Raw genomic sequence first — 14,410 nt, 5'->3', positions numbered from 1 at the left:
TTTCCATGTGCTCCCGGATCTTTCAAACAATTAGTGTGGTCAAGAAAGTTCTGTTTGAAAAGAAACAAACATTTACTGTCATTTCTATGCAAATGAGCTTACATTAAAGCACACTCGTTCTATCTTTAAACCGATAAAATAAAACCCCAATAAGATGGGGCATGCAAAAATTGAGATAAAACTCAGTTTTGCTCCTCTCCACGGAAATCTTTAGTAAAAGGCGAAAGATTTGTTCGTTCTGAAGAGAAACCACAGCATGACCAAGATTCTACCTGTCGCCTGAGTGCCATGCCAGCAGTCCTCATTCAGCTCAAAGTGAGCACCCAATTTGAAAGAAAGAAAGCAGATTTCTCACCAGGCTTCCCCTTGCTATAAACATGGTTTGTACTCTTTTCCATGTGCTCCCATATCTTTCAAGCAATTAGTATGGTCAAGAAAGTTCTGTTTGAAAAGAAACAAACATTTACTGTCATTTCTATGCAAATGAGCTTACATTAAAGCACACTCGTTCTATCTTTAAACTGATAAAAGAAACCCCAATAAGACGGGGCATACAAAAATTGAGATAAAACTCAGTTTTGCTCCTCTCCACGGAAATCTTTAGTAAAAGGCGAAAGATTTGTTCGTTCTGAAGAGAAACCAGAGCATGACCAAGATTCCACCTGTCGCCTGAGTGCCATGCCAGCAGTCCTCGTTCAGCTCAAAGTGAGCACCCAATTTGAAAGAAAGAAAGCAGATTTCTCACCAGACTTCCCTTTGCTATAAGCATGGTTTGTACTCTTTTCCATGTGCTCCCAGATCTTTCAAGCAATTAGTATGGTCAAGAAAGTTCTGCTTGAAAAGAAACAGACATTTATTGTCATTGTTATGCAAATAAACTTACATTAAAGCTAACAAGAAAGCACACTCGTTCTGTCTTTAAACTGATAAAAGAAACCCCAATAATATGGGGCATGCAAACATTGAGATAAAACTCAGTTTTGCTCCTCTCCACGGAAATCTTTAATAAAAGGCAAAAGATTTGTTCATTCTGAAGAGAAACCAGAGCATGACCAAGATTCCACCTGTCGCCTGAGTGCCATGCCAGCAGTCCTCATTCAGCTCAAAGTGAGCACCCAATTTGAAAGAAAAAAAGCAGATTTCTCACCAGGCTTCCCCTTGCTATAAGCATGGTTTGTACTCTTTTCCATGTGCTCCCAGATCTTTCAAGCAATTAGTGTGGTCAAGAAAGTTCTGTTTTAAAAGAAACAAACATTTACTGTCATTTCTATGCAAATGAGCTTACATTAAAGCACACTCGTTCTATCTTTAAACTGATAAAAGAAACCCCAATAAGACGGGGCATACAAAAATTGAGATAAAACTCAGTTTTGCTCCTCTCCACGGAAATCTTTAGTAAAAGGCGAAATATTTGTTCGTTCTGAAGAGAAACCAGAGCATGACCAAGATTCCACCTGTCGCCTGAGTGCCATGCCAGCAGTCCTCATTCAGCTCAAAGTGAGCACCCAATTTGAAAGAAAGAAAGCAGATTTCTCACCAGGCTTCCCCTTGCTATAAGCATGGTTTGTACTCTTTTCCATGTGCTCCCAGATCTTTCAAGCAATTAGTATGGTCAAGAAAGTTCTGCTTAAAAAGAAACAGACATTTATTGTCATTGTTATGCAAATAAACTTACATTAAAGCTAACAAGAAAGCACACTCGTTCTGTCTTTAAACTGATAAAAGAAACCCCAATAAGATGGGGCATGCAAAAATTGAGATAAAACTCAGTTTTGCTCCTCTCCACGGAAATCTTTAATAAAAGGCGAAAGATTTATTCGTTCTGAAGATAAACCAGAGCATGACCAAGATTCCACCTGTCGCCTGAGTGCCGTGCCAGCAGTCCTCATTCAGATCAAAGTGAGCGCCCAATTTGAAAGAAATCAGATTTCTCACCTGTCTTCTCCTTGCTATAAGCATGGTTTGTACTGTATTCCATGTGCTCCCAGATCTTTCAAGCAAGTAGCATGGTCAAGAAAGTTCTGTTTGAAAAGAAACAAACATTTACTGTCATTTCTATGCAAATGAGCTTACATTAAAGCACACTCATTCTATCTTTAAACCGATAAAAGAAACCCCAAAAAGAAGGGGCATGCAAAAATTGAGATAAAACTCGGTTTTGCTCCTCTCCACGGAAATCTTTAGTAAAAGGCAAAAGATTTGTTCGTTCTGAAGAGAAACCAGAGTATGACCAAGATTTTTATCTGAAAATATGTGTTCTCCCTGCAGTTGTTGTCCCCAGATGAGAGTTCCCTTGTGCTGCCTCAGTTGAATCTCCTTTACTTGACAGGGGGGTGCTCGAGCATCGACCCTCCCCAGCTCTAGCCCAACACCTCCTTACCTGCCAGGTGAGATACTATGATCATGAAGGTGCTTCTCCCAGGGCAAGGCTCACCCATTGCACTCTGGGTGTGCTGCTCCTGCGATTTCCCCAAATGTGGGAAACTTGACTGCATAATTTGTGTTTCCCCTGGTCGGCTCTCGTATAATTCAGATCTCTTTGTCTCAGGTCTCTCTCCAGCCTAGTTTGCTGTCTGTTTCCACTTCTCTTTTCTTGAGCCGCTCCCTTCTATGCCCTTGCGCACTATCCTGACTTCTCCCGTCTGCTTACTTCGTGCCTTCCAACGCACAATGCAAACTACAGGTAGTGCTGCAGGGCCCACACCCTTTTACTTGCCTTACAGAGCGTCTCTGGAGCAGTTACAGTGCCCAGCTGCTGCAAGAAATCAGCTTGAATGCTTCAGGGGCTGGGGCATAGCCAACATGAGCCCCACACCGAAGGAGGGTGGAGGTGTGTAATGCGAACTAGGGGTCATCCAAGCGCCGCAAAAGGCCGCCATGCCCTGCACGCCCCTTGTCTCTTTTCATATGCAGATGAGGGTTGAAGCCAACTTTGACCCACTGCTTGGATGACATCACCATATGCAAATCCATCTGCTGCAGGCCTTCCCCCAGGAATGCTTGCACTAGTTGTTGCATTTGGTTTGTTGTTTGGGGGTGCTTCAGTATTAGGCAGCCTTCTGCCCTCCCATGTTCATCTGAAAATATGTGTTCTCCCTGCAGTTGTTGTCCCCAGATGAGAGTTCCCTTGTGCTGCCTCAGTTGAATCTCCTTTACTTGACAGAGATGTGCCTGAGCATCGGCCCTCCCCAGCCCTATCCCAAATCATACTTATTTTGCATAGGAGATACCATGGTCATGAAGATTGTTCTCCCAGGGTTAGGTGAATTCATTGCATTCTGGGTATGCTGACCCCTGTGATTTTCCCAAATGTGGGAAACTCGACTGCATTATTTGTGGTAGTGGGGGACTGTGTTTGTGCTTTCCTCTGCTCAGCTCTGGTAAAAGTCAGATTTCTTTGTCTCAGATCTTCCTCTAGCCTTGTTCTTTTTTTGAGAGTTTCCTTGTGCTGCCTCAGTTGGATCTCCTTCACTTGACAGGGGGGTGCCCGAGCAGCGACCCTCCCCAGCTCAAGCCCAACTCCTACTTACCTGCCAGGTGAGATACTATGATCAGGAAGGTGCTTCTCCCAGGGCAAGGCTCACCCATTGCACTCTGGGTGTGCTGCTCCTACGATTTCCCCAAATGTGGGACACTTGACTGCATAATTTGTGTTTCCTCTTGTCGGCTACTCGTATAATTCAGATCTCTTTGTTTAAGGTCTCTCTCCAGCCTAGTTTGCTGTCTGTTTCCACTTCTCTTTTCTTGAGCCCCTGCCTTCTATGCCCTTGTGCACTCTCCTGACTTCTCCTGTCTGCTTACTTTGTGCCTTCCAACGCACAATGCAAACTACAGGTAGTGCTGCAGGGCCAACACCCTTTTACTTGCCTTACAGAGCAGCTCTGGAGCTGTTACAGTGCCCAGCTGCTGCAAGAAATCAGCTTGAATGCTTCAGGGGCTGGGGCATAGCCAACATGAGCCCCACACCGATGGAGGGTGGAGGTGTTTAATGCGAACTAAGGGTCTTCCAAGCGCCGCAAAAGGCCGCCATGCCCTGCATACCCCTTTTCTATTTTCATATGCAGATGAGGGTTCCAGCCAACTTTGGCCCACTGCTTGGATGACATCACCGTATGCAAATCCGTCTTCTGCAGACCTTTTCCCTGGAATGCTTGTACTAGTTGTTGCATTTGGTTTGTTGATTGGGGGTGCTTCAGTATTAGGCAGCCTTCTGCTCTCCCATGTTCATCTGAAAATATGTGTTCTCCCTGCAGTTGTTGTCCCCAGATGAGAGTTCCCTTGTGCTGCCTCAGTTGAATCTCCTTTACTTGACAGAGATGTGCCTGAGCAGCGGCCCTCCCCAGCCCTATCCCAAGTCATACTTATTTTGCATAGGAGATACCATGGTCATGAAGATTGTTCTCCTAGGGTGAGGTTCATTCATTGCATTCTGGGTATGCTGACCCCTGTGATTTCCCCAAATGTGGGAAACTTGACTGCATTATTTGTGGTAGTGGGAGGCTGTGTTTGTGCTTTCCTCTGGTCAGCTCTGGTAAAAGTCAGATTTCTTTGTCTCAGATCTTCCTCTAGCCTTGTTCTTCTTTCGAGAGTTCCCTGGTGCTGCCTCAGTTGGATCTCCTTCACTTCACAGGGGGGAACCCGAGCAGCGACCCTCTCCAGCTCTAGCCCAACTCCTACTTACCTGCCAGGTGAGATACTATGATCATGAAGGTGCTTCTCCCAGGGCAAGGCTCAACCATTGCACTCTAGGTGTGCTGCTCCTGCGATTTCCCCAAATGTGGGAAACTTGACTGCATAATTTGTGTTTCCCCTCGTCGGCTCTCGTATAATTCAGATCTCTTTGTCTCAGGTCTCTCTCCAGCCTAGTTTGCTGTCTGTTTCCACTTCTCTTTTCTTGAGCCGCTCCCTTCTATGCCCTTGCGCACTATCCTGACTTCTCCCGTCTGCTTACTTCGTGCCTTCCAACGCACAATGCGAACTACAGGTAGTGCTGCAGGGCCCACACCCTTTTACTTGCCTTACAGAGTAGCTCTGGAGCAGTTACAGTACCCAGCTGCTGCAAGAAATCAGCTTGAATGCTTCAGGGGCTGGGGCATAGCCAACATGAGCCCCACACCGAAGGAGGGTGGAGGTGTGTAATGCGAACTAGGGGTCATCCAAGCGCTGCAAAAGGCCGCCATGCCCTGCACGCCCCTTTTCTCTTTTCATATGCAGACGAGGGTTGAAGCCAACTTTGACCCACTGCTTGGATGACATCACCATATGCAAATCCATCTGCTGCAGGCCTTCCCCCAGGAATGCTTGCACTAGTTGTTGCATTTGGTTTGTTGTTTGGGGGTGCTTCAGTATTAGGCAGCCTTCTGCCCTCCCATGTTCATCTGAAAATATGTGTTCTCCCTGCAGTTGTTGTCCCCAGATGAGAGTTCCCTTGTGCTGCCTCAGTTGAATCTCCTTTACTTGACAGAGATGTGCCTGAGCAGCGGCCCTCCCCAGCCCTATCCCAAATCATACTTATTTTGCATAGGCGATACCATGGTCATGAAGATTGTTCTCCCAGGGTGAGGTTCATTCATTGCATTCTGGGTATGCTGACCCCTGTGATTTCCCCAAATGTGGGAAACTCGACTGCTTTATTTGTGGTAGTGGGGGACTGTGTTTGTGTTTTTATCTGGTCAGCTCTGGTAAAAGTCAGATTTCTTTGTTTCAGATCTTCCTCTAGCCTTGTTCTTCTTTCGAGAGTTCCCTTGTGCTGCCTCAGTTAGATCTCTTTCACTTGACAGGGGGGTGCCCGAGCAGCGACCCTCCCCAGCTCTAGCCCAACTCCTACTTACCTGCCAGGTGAGATACTATGATCATGAAGGTGCTTCTCCCAGGGCAAGGCCCACCCATTGCACTTTGGGTGTGCTGCCCCTGCGATTTCACGAAATGTGGGAAACTTGACTGCATAATTTTTGTTTCCCCTGGTCGGCTCTCGTATAATTCAGATCTCTTTGTCTCAGGTCTCTCTCCAGCCTAGTTTGCTGTCTGTTTCCACTTCTCTTTTCTTGAGCTGCTCCCTTCTATGCCCTTGCGCACTATCCTGACTTCTCCCGTCTACTTACTTTGTGCCTTCCAACTCACAATGCGAACTACAGGTAGTGCTGCAGGGCCCACACCCTTTTACTTGCCTTACAGAGCAGCTCTGGAGCTGTTACAGTGCCCAGCTGCGGCAAGAAATCAGCTTGAATGCTTCAGGGGATGGGGCATGGCCAATATGAGCCCCACACCGAAGGAGGGTGGGGGTGTTTAATGCGAACTAAGGGTCATCCAAGCACCGCAAAAGGCCGCCATGCCCTGCATACCCCTTTTCTCTTTTCATATGCAGATGAGGGTTCCAGCCAACTTTGGCCCACTGCTTGGATGACATCACCGTATGCAAATCCGTCTTCTGCAGAACTTCCCCCAGGAATGCTTGTACTAGTTGTTGCATTTGGTTTGTTGTTTGGGGGTGCTTCAGTATTAGGCAGCCTTCTGCCCTCCCATGTTCATCTGAAAATATGTGTTCTCCCTGCAGTTGTTGTCCCCAGATGAGAGTTCCCTTGTGCTGCCTCAGTTGAATCTCCTTTACTTGACAGAGATGTGCATGAGCAGCGGCCCTCCCTAGCCCTATCCCAAATCATACTTATTTTGCATAGGAGATACCATGGTCATGAAGATTGTTCTCCCAGGGTGAGGTTCATTCATTGCATTTTGGGTATGCTGACCCCTGTGATTTCCCCAAATGTGGGAAACTCGACTGCATTATTTGTGGTAGTGGGGGACTGTGTTTGTGCTTTCCTCTGGTCAGCTCTGGTAAAAGTCAGATTTCTTTGTCTCAGATTTTACTCTAGCCTTGTTCTTCTTTCGAGAGTTCCCTTGTGCTGCCTCAGTTGGATCTCCTTCACTTTACAGGGGGGTACCCGAGCAGCGACCCTCCCCAGCTCTCGCCCAACTCCTACTTACCTGCCAGGTGAGATACTATGATCATGAAGGTGCTTCTCCCAGGGCAAGGCTCACCCATGGCACTCTGGGTGTGCTGCTCCTGCGATTTCCCCAAATGTGGGAAACTTGACTGCATAATTTGTGTTTCCCCTGGTCGGCTCTCGTATAATTCAGATCTCTTTGTCTCAGGTCTCTCTCCAGCCTAGTTTGCTGTCTGTTTCCACTTCTCTTTTCTTGAGCCGCTCCCTTCTATGCCCTTGCGCACTATCCTGACTTCTCCTCCTTTCTGCTTACTTTGTGCCTTCCAACGCACAATGCGAACTACAGGTAGTGCTGCAGGGCCCACACCCTTTTACATGCCTTACAGAGCAGCTCTGGAGCTGTTACAGTGCCCAGCTGCTGCAAGAAATCAGCTTGAATGCTTCAGGGGCTGGGGCATAGCCAACATGAGCCCCACACCGAAGGAGGGTGGAGGTGTTTAATGCAAACTAGGGGTCAGCCAAGTGCCGTAAAAGGCCACCATGCCCTGCACGCCCCTTTTCTCTTTTCATATGCAGATGAGGGTTGAAGCCAACTTTGACCCACTGCTTGGATGACATCACCATATGCAAATCTATCTGCTGCAGGCCTTCCCCCAGGAATGCTTGCACTAGTTGTTGCATATGGTTTGTTGTTTTGGGGTGCTTCAGTATTAGGCAGCCTTCTGCCCTCCCATGTTCATCTGAAAATATGTGTTCTCCCTGCAGTTGTTGTCCCCAGATGAGAGTTCCCTTGTGCTGCCTCAGTTGAATCTCCTTTACTTGACAGAGATGTGCCTGAGCAGCGGCCCTCCCCAGCTCTATCCCAAATCATACTTATTTTGCATAGGAAATACCATGGTCATGAAGATTATTCTCCCAGGGTGAGGTTCATTCATTGCATTCTGGGTATGCTGACCCCTGTGATTTCCCCAAATGTGGGAAACTCGACTGCATTATTTGTGGTAGTGGGGGACTGTGTTTGTGCTTTCCTCTGGTCAGCTATGGTAAAAGTCAGATTTCTTTGTCTCAGATTTTCCTCTAGCCTTGTTCTTCTTTCGAGAGTTCCCTTGTGCTGCCTCAGTTGGATCTCCTTCACTTTACAGGGGGGTACCCGAGCAGTGACCCTCCCCAGCTCTCGCCCAACTCCTACTTACCTGCCAGGTGAGATACTATGATCATGAAGGTGCTTTTCCCAGGGCAAGGCTCACCCATTGCACTCTGGGTGTGCTGCTCCTGCGATTTCCCCAAATGTGGGAAACTTGACTGCATAATTTGTGTTTCCCCTGGTCGGCTCTCGTATAATTCAGATCTCTTTGTCTCAGGTCTCTCTCCAGCCTAGTTTGCTGTCTGTTTCCACTTCTCTTTTCTTGAGCCGCTCCCTTCTATACCCTTGTGCACTATCCTGACTTCTCCTGTCTGCTTACTTTGTGCCTTCCAACGCACAATGCGAACTACAGGTAGTGCTGCAGGGCCCACACCCTTTTACATGCCTTACAGAGCAGCTCTGGAGCTGTTACAGTGCCCAGCTGCTGCAAGAAATCAGCTTGAATGCTTCAGGGGCTGGGGCATAGCCAACATGAGCCCCACACCGAAGGAGGGTGGAGGTGTTTAATGCAAACTAGGGGTCAGCCAAGTGCCGTAAAAGGCCACCATGCCCTGCACGCCCCTTTTCTCTTTTCATATGCAGATGAGGGTTGAAGCCAACTTTGACCCACTGCTTGGATGACATCACCATATGCAAATCTATCTGCTGCAGGCCTTCCCCCAGGAATGCTTGCACTAGTTGTTGCATATGGTTTGTTGTTTTGGGGTGCTTCAGTATTAGGCAGCCTTCTGCCCTCCCATGTTCATCTGAAAATATGTGTTCTCCCTGCAGTTGTTGTCCCCAGATGAGAGTTCCCTTGTGCTGCCTCAGTTGAATCTCCTTTACTTGACAGAGATGTGCCTGATCAGCGGCCCTCCCTAGCTCTATCCCAAATCATACTTATTTTGCATAGGAGATACCATTGTCATGAAGATTGTTCTCCCAGGGTGTGGTTCATTCATTGCATTCTGGGTATGCTGACCCCTGTGATTTCCCCAAATGTGGGAAACTCGACTGCATTATTTGTGGTAGTGGTGTACTGTGTTTGTGCTTTCCTCTGGTCAGCTCTGGTAAAAGTAATATTTTTTTGTCTCAGATCTTCCTCTAGCCTTGTTCTTCTTTCGAGAGTTCCTTTGTGCTGCCTCAGTTGGATCTCCTTCACTTGACAGGGGGGTGCCCGAGCAGCGACCCTCCCAAGCTCTAGCCCAACTCCTACTTACCTGCCAGGTGAGATACTATGATCATGAAGGTGCTTCTCCCAGGGCAAGGCTCACCCATTGCACTCTGGGTGTGCTGCCCCTGTGATTTCCCCAAATGTGGGAAACTTGACTGCATAGTTTGTGTTTCCCCTGGTCGGCTCTCGTATAATTCAGATCTCTTTGTCTCAGGTCTATCTCCAGCCTAGTTTGCTGTCTGTTTCCACTTCTCTTTTCTTGAGCCGCTCCCTTCTATGCCCTTGCGCACTATCCTGACTTCTCCCGTCTACTTACTTTGTGCCTTCCAACTCACAATGCGAACTACAGGTAGTGCTGCAGGGCCCACACCCTTTTACTTGCCTTACAGAGCAGCTCTGGAGCTGTTACAGTGCCCAGCTGCGGCAAGAAATCAGCTTGAATGCTTCAGGGGCTGGGGCATAGCCAACATGAGCCCCACACCGAAGGAGGGTGGAGGTGTTTAATGCGAACTAGGGGTCATCCAAGCGCCGCAAAAGGCCGCCATGCCCTGCATAACCCTTTTCTCTTTTCATATGCAGATGAGGGTTCCAGCCAACTTTGGCCCACTGCTTGGATGACATCACCGTATGCAAATCCGTCTTCTGCAGACCTTCACCCAGGAATGCTTTTACTAGTTGTTGCATTTGGTTTGTTGTTTGGGGGTGCTTCAGTATTAGGCAGCCTTCTGCCCTCCCATGTTCATCTGAAAATATGTGTTCTCCCTGCAGTTGTTGTCCCCAGATGAGAGTTCCCTTGTGCTGCCTCAGTTGAATCTCCTTTACTTGACAGAGATGTGCCTGAGCAGCGGCCCTCCCCAGCCCTATCCCAAATCATACTTATTTTGCATAGGAGATACCATGGTCATGAAGATTGTTCTCCCAGGGTGAGGTTCATTCATTGCATTCTGGGTATGCTGACCCCTGTGATTTCCCCAAATGTGGGAAACTCGACTGCATTATTTGTGGTAGTGGGGGACTGTGTTTGTGCTTTCCTCTGGTCAGCTCTGGTAAAAGTCAGATTTCTTTGTCTCAGATCTTCCTCTAGCCTTGTTCTTCTTTCGAGAGTTTCTTTGTGCTGCCTCAGTTGGATCTCCTTCACTTGACAGGGGGGTGCCCGAGCAGCGACCCTCCCCAGCTCTAGCCCAACTCCTACTTACCTGCCAGGTGAGATACTATGATCAGGAAGGTGCTTCTCCCAGGGCAAGGCTCACCCATTGCACTCTGGGTGTGCTGCTCCTACGATTTCCCCAAATGTGGGACACTTGACTGCATAATTTGTGTTTCCTCTGGTCGGCTCTCGTATAATTCAGATCTCTTTGTCTCAGGTCTTTCTCCAGCCTAGTTTGCTGTCTGTTTCCACTTCTTTTATCTTGAGCCCCTCCCTTCTATACCCTTGTGCACTATCCTGACTTCTCCTCCCGTCTGCTTACTTTGTGCCTTCCAATGCACAATGCAAACTACAGGTAGTGCTGCAGGGCCCACACAATATTTTACTTGCCTTACAGAGCAGCTCTGGAGCTGTTACAGTGCCCAGCTGCTGCAAGAAATCAGCTTGAATGCTTCAGGGGATGGGGCATGGCCAACATGAGCCCCACACCAAAGGAGGGTGGGGGTGTTTAATGCGAACTAGGGGTCATCCAAGCACCGCAAAAGGCCGCCATGCCCTGCACGCCCCTTTTCTCTTTTCATATGCAGATGAGGGTTGAAGCCAACTTTGACCCACTGCTTGGATGACATCACCATATGCAAATCCATCTGCTGCAGGCCTTCCCCCAGGAATGCTTGCACTAGTTGTTGCATTTGGTTTGTTGTTTGGGGGTGCTTCAGTATTAGGCAGCCTTCTGCCCTCCCATGTTCATCTGAAAATATGTGTTCTCCCTGCAGTTGTTGTCCCCAGATGAGAGTTCCCTTGTGCTGCCTCAGTTGAATCTCCTTTACTTGACAGAGATGTGCCTGAGCAGCGGCCCTCCCCAGCCCTATCCCAGATCATACTTATTTTGCATAGGAGACACCATGGTCATGAAGATTGTTCACCCAGGGTGAGGTTCATTCATTGCATTCTGGGTATGCTGACCCCTGTGATTTCCCCAAATGTGGGAAACTCGCCTGCATTTTTATGGTAGTGGGGAATTGTGTTTGTGTTTTCCTCTGGTCAGCTCTGGTAAAAGTCAGATTTCTTTGTCTCAGATATTCCTCTAGCCTTGTTCTTTTTTCGAGAGTTCCCTTGTGCTGCCTCAGTTGGATCTCCTTCACTTGACAGGGGGGTGCCCGAGCAGTGACCCTCCCCAGCTCTAGCCCAACTCCTACTTACCTGCCAGGTGAGATACTATGATCATGAAGGTGCTTCTCCCAGGGCAAGGCTCACCCATTGCACTCTGGGTGTGCTGCTCCTGCGATTTCCCCAAATGTGGGAAACTTGATTGCATAATTTGTGTTTCCCCTGGTCGGCTCTCGTATAATTCAGATCTCTTTGTCTCAGGTCTCTCTCCAGCCTAGTTTGCTGTCTGTTTCCACTTCTCTTTTCTGGAGCCGCTCCCTTCTATGCCCTTGCGCACTATCCTGACTTCTCCTGTCTGCTTACTTTGTGCCTTCCAACGCACAATGCGAACTACAGGTAGTGCTGCAGGGCCCACACCCTTTTAGTTGCCTTACAGAGCAGCTCTGGAGCTGTTACAGTGCCCAGCTGCTGCAAGAAATCAGCTTGAATGCTTCAGGGGCTGGGGCATAGCCAACATGAGCCCCACACCAAAGGAGGGTGGGGTTGTTTAATGCTAACTAGGGGTCATCCAAGCACCGCAAAAGGCCGCCATGCCCTGCATGCCCCTTTTCTCTTTTCATATGCAGATGAGGGTTCCAGCCAACTTTGGCCCACTGCTTGGATGACATCACCGTATGCAAATCCGTCTGCTGCAGACCTTCCCCCAGGAATACTTGTACTAGTTGTTGCATATGGTTTGATATTTGATGGTGCTTCAGTATTAGGCAGCCTTCCGCCCTCCCATGTTCATCTGAAAAGATGTGGTCTCCCTGCAGTTGTTGTCCCCAGACGAGAGTTCCCTTGTGCTTCCTCAGTTGAATCTCCTTAACTTGACGGGGGAGGGGCTGCCCGAGCAGCCACCCTCCCCAGCCCTATCCCAACTCATACTTATTTTGCATATGAGATCTCTTGATCATGAAGATTGTTCTCACAGGGTGAGGTTCATCCATTATATTTTAAAATAGGAAGGTACAAATTACATATTTGAATTGCATCTATGTGCTGGATTTAAATGTCCCCCCCCCCTTCCTTTCTCAATTGTGCCCGTCAGCAGCTATTCTAAGGTTGCTGCCAATGGGTGTGACACATTAATTTCTTCTGTGGGGTACACTGGACTCCACAAGGATTCACATTGGGGTGTAGAGTAGAATCTTGATCTGAGGCACCAACCGGCTCAAAGCTTTTGACTGTTCCCAAGATGATCAGCGCATCCTCCTCTATAACCCCGCTTCCATGAACAGGGAGCTCAGTTTGTAGTTGGTGCCTTCAGTAGCAGGCCACTTAACAGGGGCCTGCCTCAAGCAGCCTATTCTTAGCTATTAATTTTGACAAGAAAAGAAGAACTTGTTTTATGAGAATCTACAAGGGCTGCAGCAGGCTAGGTCTAATAGACATCTTTACTGCAGCTTCATCACTCCCAGCGGCGCTGTATACTCCCGTGCCCTGGTTGCTGGGTCACTGCAGCGGAGGCTCCGGTTTCTTCCTAAGGTCAGTCACACACACACCGCCCTTCCGGATCACGAGGCCGCTGATGAAGGGGAGCGTGGCCGTAGGGGGTGGACCGTGTGCGCACTGGTGTGGACACTGATTACTGGGCAGCCGCTCCACTAGCCACCAGGTACAGTTAAGGAGCACAGGTCTGGGGGTTTTTCTCCTATATTAAACCAATTTTGTACTGCCCGCAGCGCATTGTGATAGGTAATAGGGCCTATCACAATGCAGTGACACTCCTAGATGGGCCAGGTGTTTGTGTCGGCCACTTGGGTCGCTGAGCTTAGTCACACAGCTACCTCATTGCGCCTCTTTTTTTCTTTGCGTCATGTGCTGTTTGGGGAGTGTTTTTTGGAAGGGCCATCCTGCGTGACACTGCAGTGCCACTCCTAGATGGGCCAGGTGTTTGTGTCGGCCACTTGGGTCGCTGAGCTTAGTCACACAGCTACCTCATTGCGCCTCTTTTTTTCTTTGCGTCATGTGCTGTTTGGGGAGTGTTTTTGGAAGGGCCATCCTGCGTGACACTGCAGTGCCACTCCTAGATGGGACAGGTGTTTGTGTCGGCCACTTGGGTCGCTGAGCTTAGTCACACAGCTACCTCATTGCGCCTCTTTTTTTCTTTGCGTCATGTGCTGTTTGGGGAGTGTTTTTTGGAAGGGCCATCCTGCGTGACACTGCAGTGCCACTCCTAGATGGGCCAGGTGTTTGTGTAGGCCACTTGGGTCGCTGAGCTTAGTCACACAGCTACCTCATTGCGCCTCTTTTTTTCTTTGCGTCATGTGCTGTTTGGGGAGTGTTTTTGGAAGGGCCATCCTGCGTGACACTGCAGTGCCACTCCTAGATGGGCCAGGTGTTTGTGTCGGCCACTTGGGTCGCTGAGCTTAGTCACACAGCTACCTCATTGCGCCTCTTTTTTTCTTTGCATCATGTGCTGTTTGGGGAGTGTTTTTTGGAAGGGCCATCCTGCGTGACACTGCAGTGCCACTCCTAGATGGGCCAGGTGTTTGTGTCGGCCACTTGGGTCGCTGAGCTTAGTCATCCAGCGACCTCGGTGCAAATTTTAGGACTAAAAATAATATTGTGAGGTGTGAGGTGTTAAGAATAGACTGAAAATGAGTGGAAATTATGGTTATTGAGGTTAATAATACTTTGGGATCAAAATGACTCCCAAATTCTATGATTTAAGCTGTTTTTTAGGGTTTTTTGAAAAAAACACCCGAATCCAAAACACACCCGAATCCGACAAAAAAAATTCGGTGAGGTTTAGCCAAAACGCGTTCGAACCCAAAACACGGCCGCGGAACCGAACCCAAAACCAAAACACAAAACCCGAAAAATTTCTGGTGCACATCTCTAGTGGCCATGCCCTGTCACTGTGCAGGAGC

General features: G+C 48.4%; 21 non-coding genes and 2 pseudogenes across 21 annotated transcripts; 17 read left to right on the top strand and 6 right to left on the bottom strand.

The window, feature by feature from the left end:
• Positions 1–142: 142 nt before the first annotated feature.
• LOC134981556 (U5 spliceosomal RNA) lies at positions 143–258 on the bottom strand. Its single transcript, XR_010190686.1, has one exon. It is a non-coding gene; the product is annotated as a U5 spliceosomal RNA (small nuclear RNA).
• A 274-nt stretch (positions 259–532) lies between these two features.
• LOC134981554 (U5 spliceosomal RNA) lies at positions 533–648 on the bottom strand. The gene has a single exon (XR_010190684.1). It is a non-coding gene; the product is annotated as a U5 spliceosomal RNA (small nuclear RNA).
• A 286-nt stretch (positions 649–934) lies between these two features.
• On the bottom strand, positions 935–1,050 carry LOC134981565 (U5 spliceosomal RNA). The gene has a single exon (XR_010190693.1). It is a non-coding gene; the product is annotated as a U5 spliceosomal RNA (small nuclear RNA).
• A 274-nt stretch (positions 1,051–1,324) lies between these two features.
• On the bottom strand, positions 1,325–1,440 carry LOC134981559 (U5 spliceosomal RNA). The gene has a single exon (XR_010190689.1). It is a non-coding gene; the product is annotated as a U5 spliceosomal RNA (small nuclear RNA).
• Positions 1,441–1,726: 286 nt separating this feature from the next.
• Positions 1,727–1,842, bottom strand: LOC134981566 (U5 spliceosomal RNA). Its single transcript, XR_010190694.1, has one exon. It is a non-coding gene; the product is annotated as a U5 spliceosomal RNA (small nuclear RNA).
• Positions 1,843–2,112: 270 nt separating this feature from the next.
• Positions 2,113–2,228, bottom strand: LOC134981552 (U5 spliceosomal RNA). The gene has a single exon (XR_010190683.1). It is a non-coding gene; the product is annotated as a U5 spliceosomal RNA (small nuclear RNA).
• Positions 2,229–2,372: 144 nt separating this feature from the next.
• On the top strand, positions 2,373–2,535 carry LOC134981392 (U1 spliceosomal RNA). Its single transcript, XR_010190585.1, has one exon. It is a non-coding gene; the product is annotated as a U1 spliceosomal RNA (small nuclear RNA).
• Positions 2,536–3,206: 671 nt separating this feature from the next.
• LOC134981878 (U1 spliceosomal RNA) lies at positions 3,207–3,370 on the top strand. Its single transcript, XR_010190780.1, has one exon. It is a non-coding gene; the product is annotated as a U1 spliceosomal RNA (small nuclear RNA).
• A 152-nt stretch (positions 3,371–3,522) lies between these two features.
• Positions 3,523–3,657, top strand: LOC134981408 (U1 spliceosomal RNA; annotated as a pseudogene).
• A 700-nt stretch (positions 3,658–4,357) lies between these two features.
• LOC134981914 (U1 spliceosomal RNA) lies at positions 4,358–4,521 on the top strand. The gene has a single exon (XR_010190810.1). It is a non-coding gene; the product is annotated as a U1 spliceosomal RNA (small nuclear RNA).
• Positions 4,522–4,673: 152 nt separating this feature from the next.
• Positions 4,674–4,809, top strand: LOC134981491 (U1 spliceosomal RNA; annotated as a pseudogene).
• Positions 4,810–5,507: 698 nt separating this feature from the next.
• On the top strand, positions 5,508–5,671 carry LOC134981988 (U1 spliceosomal RNA). The gene has a single exon (XR_010190870.1). It is a non-coding gene; the product is annotated as a U1 spliceosomal RNA (small nuclear RNA).
• Positions 5,672–5,823: 152 nt separating this feature from the next.
• Positions 5,824–5,986, top strand: LOC134981465 (U1 spliceosomal RNA). Its single transcript, XR_010190628.1, has one exon. It is a non-coding gene; the product is annotated as a U1 spliceosomal RNA (small nuclear RNA).
• A 671-nt stretch (positions 5,987–6,657) lies between these two features.
• On the top strand, positions 6,658–6,821 carry LOC134981837 (U1 spliceosomal RNA). Its single transcript, XR_010190746.1, has one exon. It is a non-coding gene; the product is annotated as a U1 spliceosomal RNA (small nuclear RNA).
• A 152-nt stretch (positions 6,822–6,973) lies between these two features.
• Positions 6,974–7,136, top strand: LOC134981407 (U1 spliceosomal RNA). The gene has a single exon (XR_010190596.1). It is a non-coding gene; the product is annotated as a U1 spliceosomal RNA (small nuclear RNA).
• Positions 7,137–7,810: 674 nt separating this feature from the next.
• On the top strand, positions 7,811–7,974 carry LOC134981900 (U1 spliceosomal RNA). Its single transcript, XR_010190798.1, has one exon. It is a non-coding gene; the product is annotated as a U1 spliceosomal RNA (small nuclear RNA).
• Positions 7,975–8,126: 152 nt separating this feature from the next.
• On the top strand, positions 8,127–8,289 carry LOC134981363 (U1 spliceosomal RNA). The gene has a single exon (XR_010190565.1). It is a non-coding gene; the product is annotated as a U1 spliceosomal RNA (small nuclear RNA).
• A 671-nt stretch (positions 8,290–8,960) lies between these two features.
• LOC134981937 (U1 spliceosomal RNA) lies at positions 8,961–9,124 on the top strand. The gene has a single exon (XR_010190828.1). It is a non-coding gene; the product is annotated as a U1 spliceosomal RNA (small nuclear RNA).
• A 152-nt stretch (positions 9,125–9,276) lies between these two features.
• Positions 9,277–9,439, top strand: LOC134981402 (U1 spliceosomal RNA). The gene has a single exon (XR_010190592.1). It is a non-coding gene; the product is annotated as a U1 spliceosomal RNA (small nuclear RNA).
• Positions 9,440–10,110: 671 nt separating this feature from the next.
• LOC134981843 (U1 spliceosomal RNA) lies at positions 10,111–10,274 on the top strand. Its single transcript, XR_010190751.1, has one exon. It is a non-coding gene; the product is annotated as a U1 spliceosomal RNA (small nuclear RNA).
• A 152-nt stretch (positions 10,275–10,426) lies between these two features.
• LOC134981358 (U1 spliceosomal RNA) lies at positions 10,427–10,589 on the top strand. Its single transcript, XR_010190560.1, has one exon. It is a non-coding gene; the product is annotated as a U1 spliceosomal RNA (small nuclear RNA).
• A 676-nt stretch (positions 10,590–11,265) lies between these two features.
• On the top strand, positions 11,266–11,428 carry LOC134981338 (U1 spliceosomal RNA). The gene has a single exon (XR_010190545.1). It is a non-coding gene; the product is annotated as a U1 spliceosomal RNA (small nuclear RNA).
• Positions 11,429–11,580: 152 nt separating this feature from the next.
• LOC134981377 (U1 spliceosomal RNA) lies at positions 11,581–11,743 on the top strand. Its single transcript, XR_010190576.1, has one exon. It is a non-coding gene; the product is annotated as a U1 spliceosomal RNA (small nuclear RNA).
• Positions 11,744–14,410: the final 2,667 nt, after the last annotated feature.

This window comes from Pseudophryne corroboree, chromosome 12 (assembly GCF_028390025.1).
Source record: "Pseudophryne corroboree isolate aPseCor3 chromosome 12, aPseCor3.hap2, whole genome shotgun sequence".
Classification (NCBI taxonomy): Eukaryota; Metazoa; Chordata; class Amphibia; order Anura; family Myobatrachidae; genus Pseudophryne; species Pseudophryne corroboree.
This window is presented reverse-complemented; position numbering and strand designations above follow the sequence as displayed.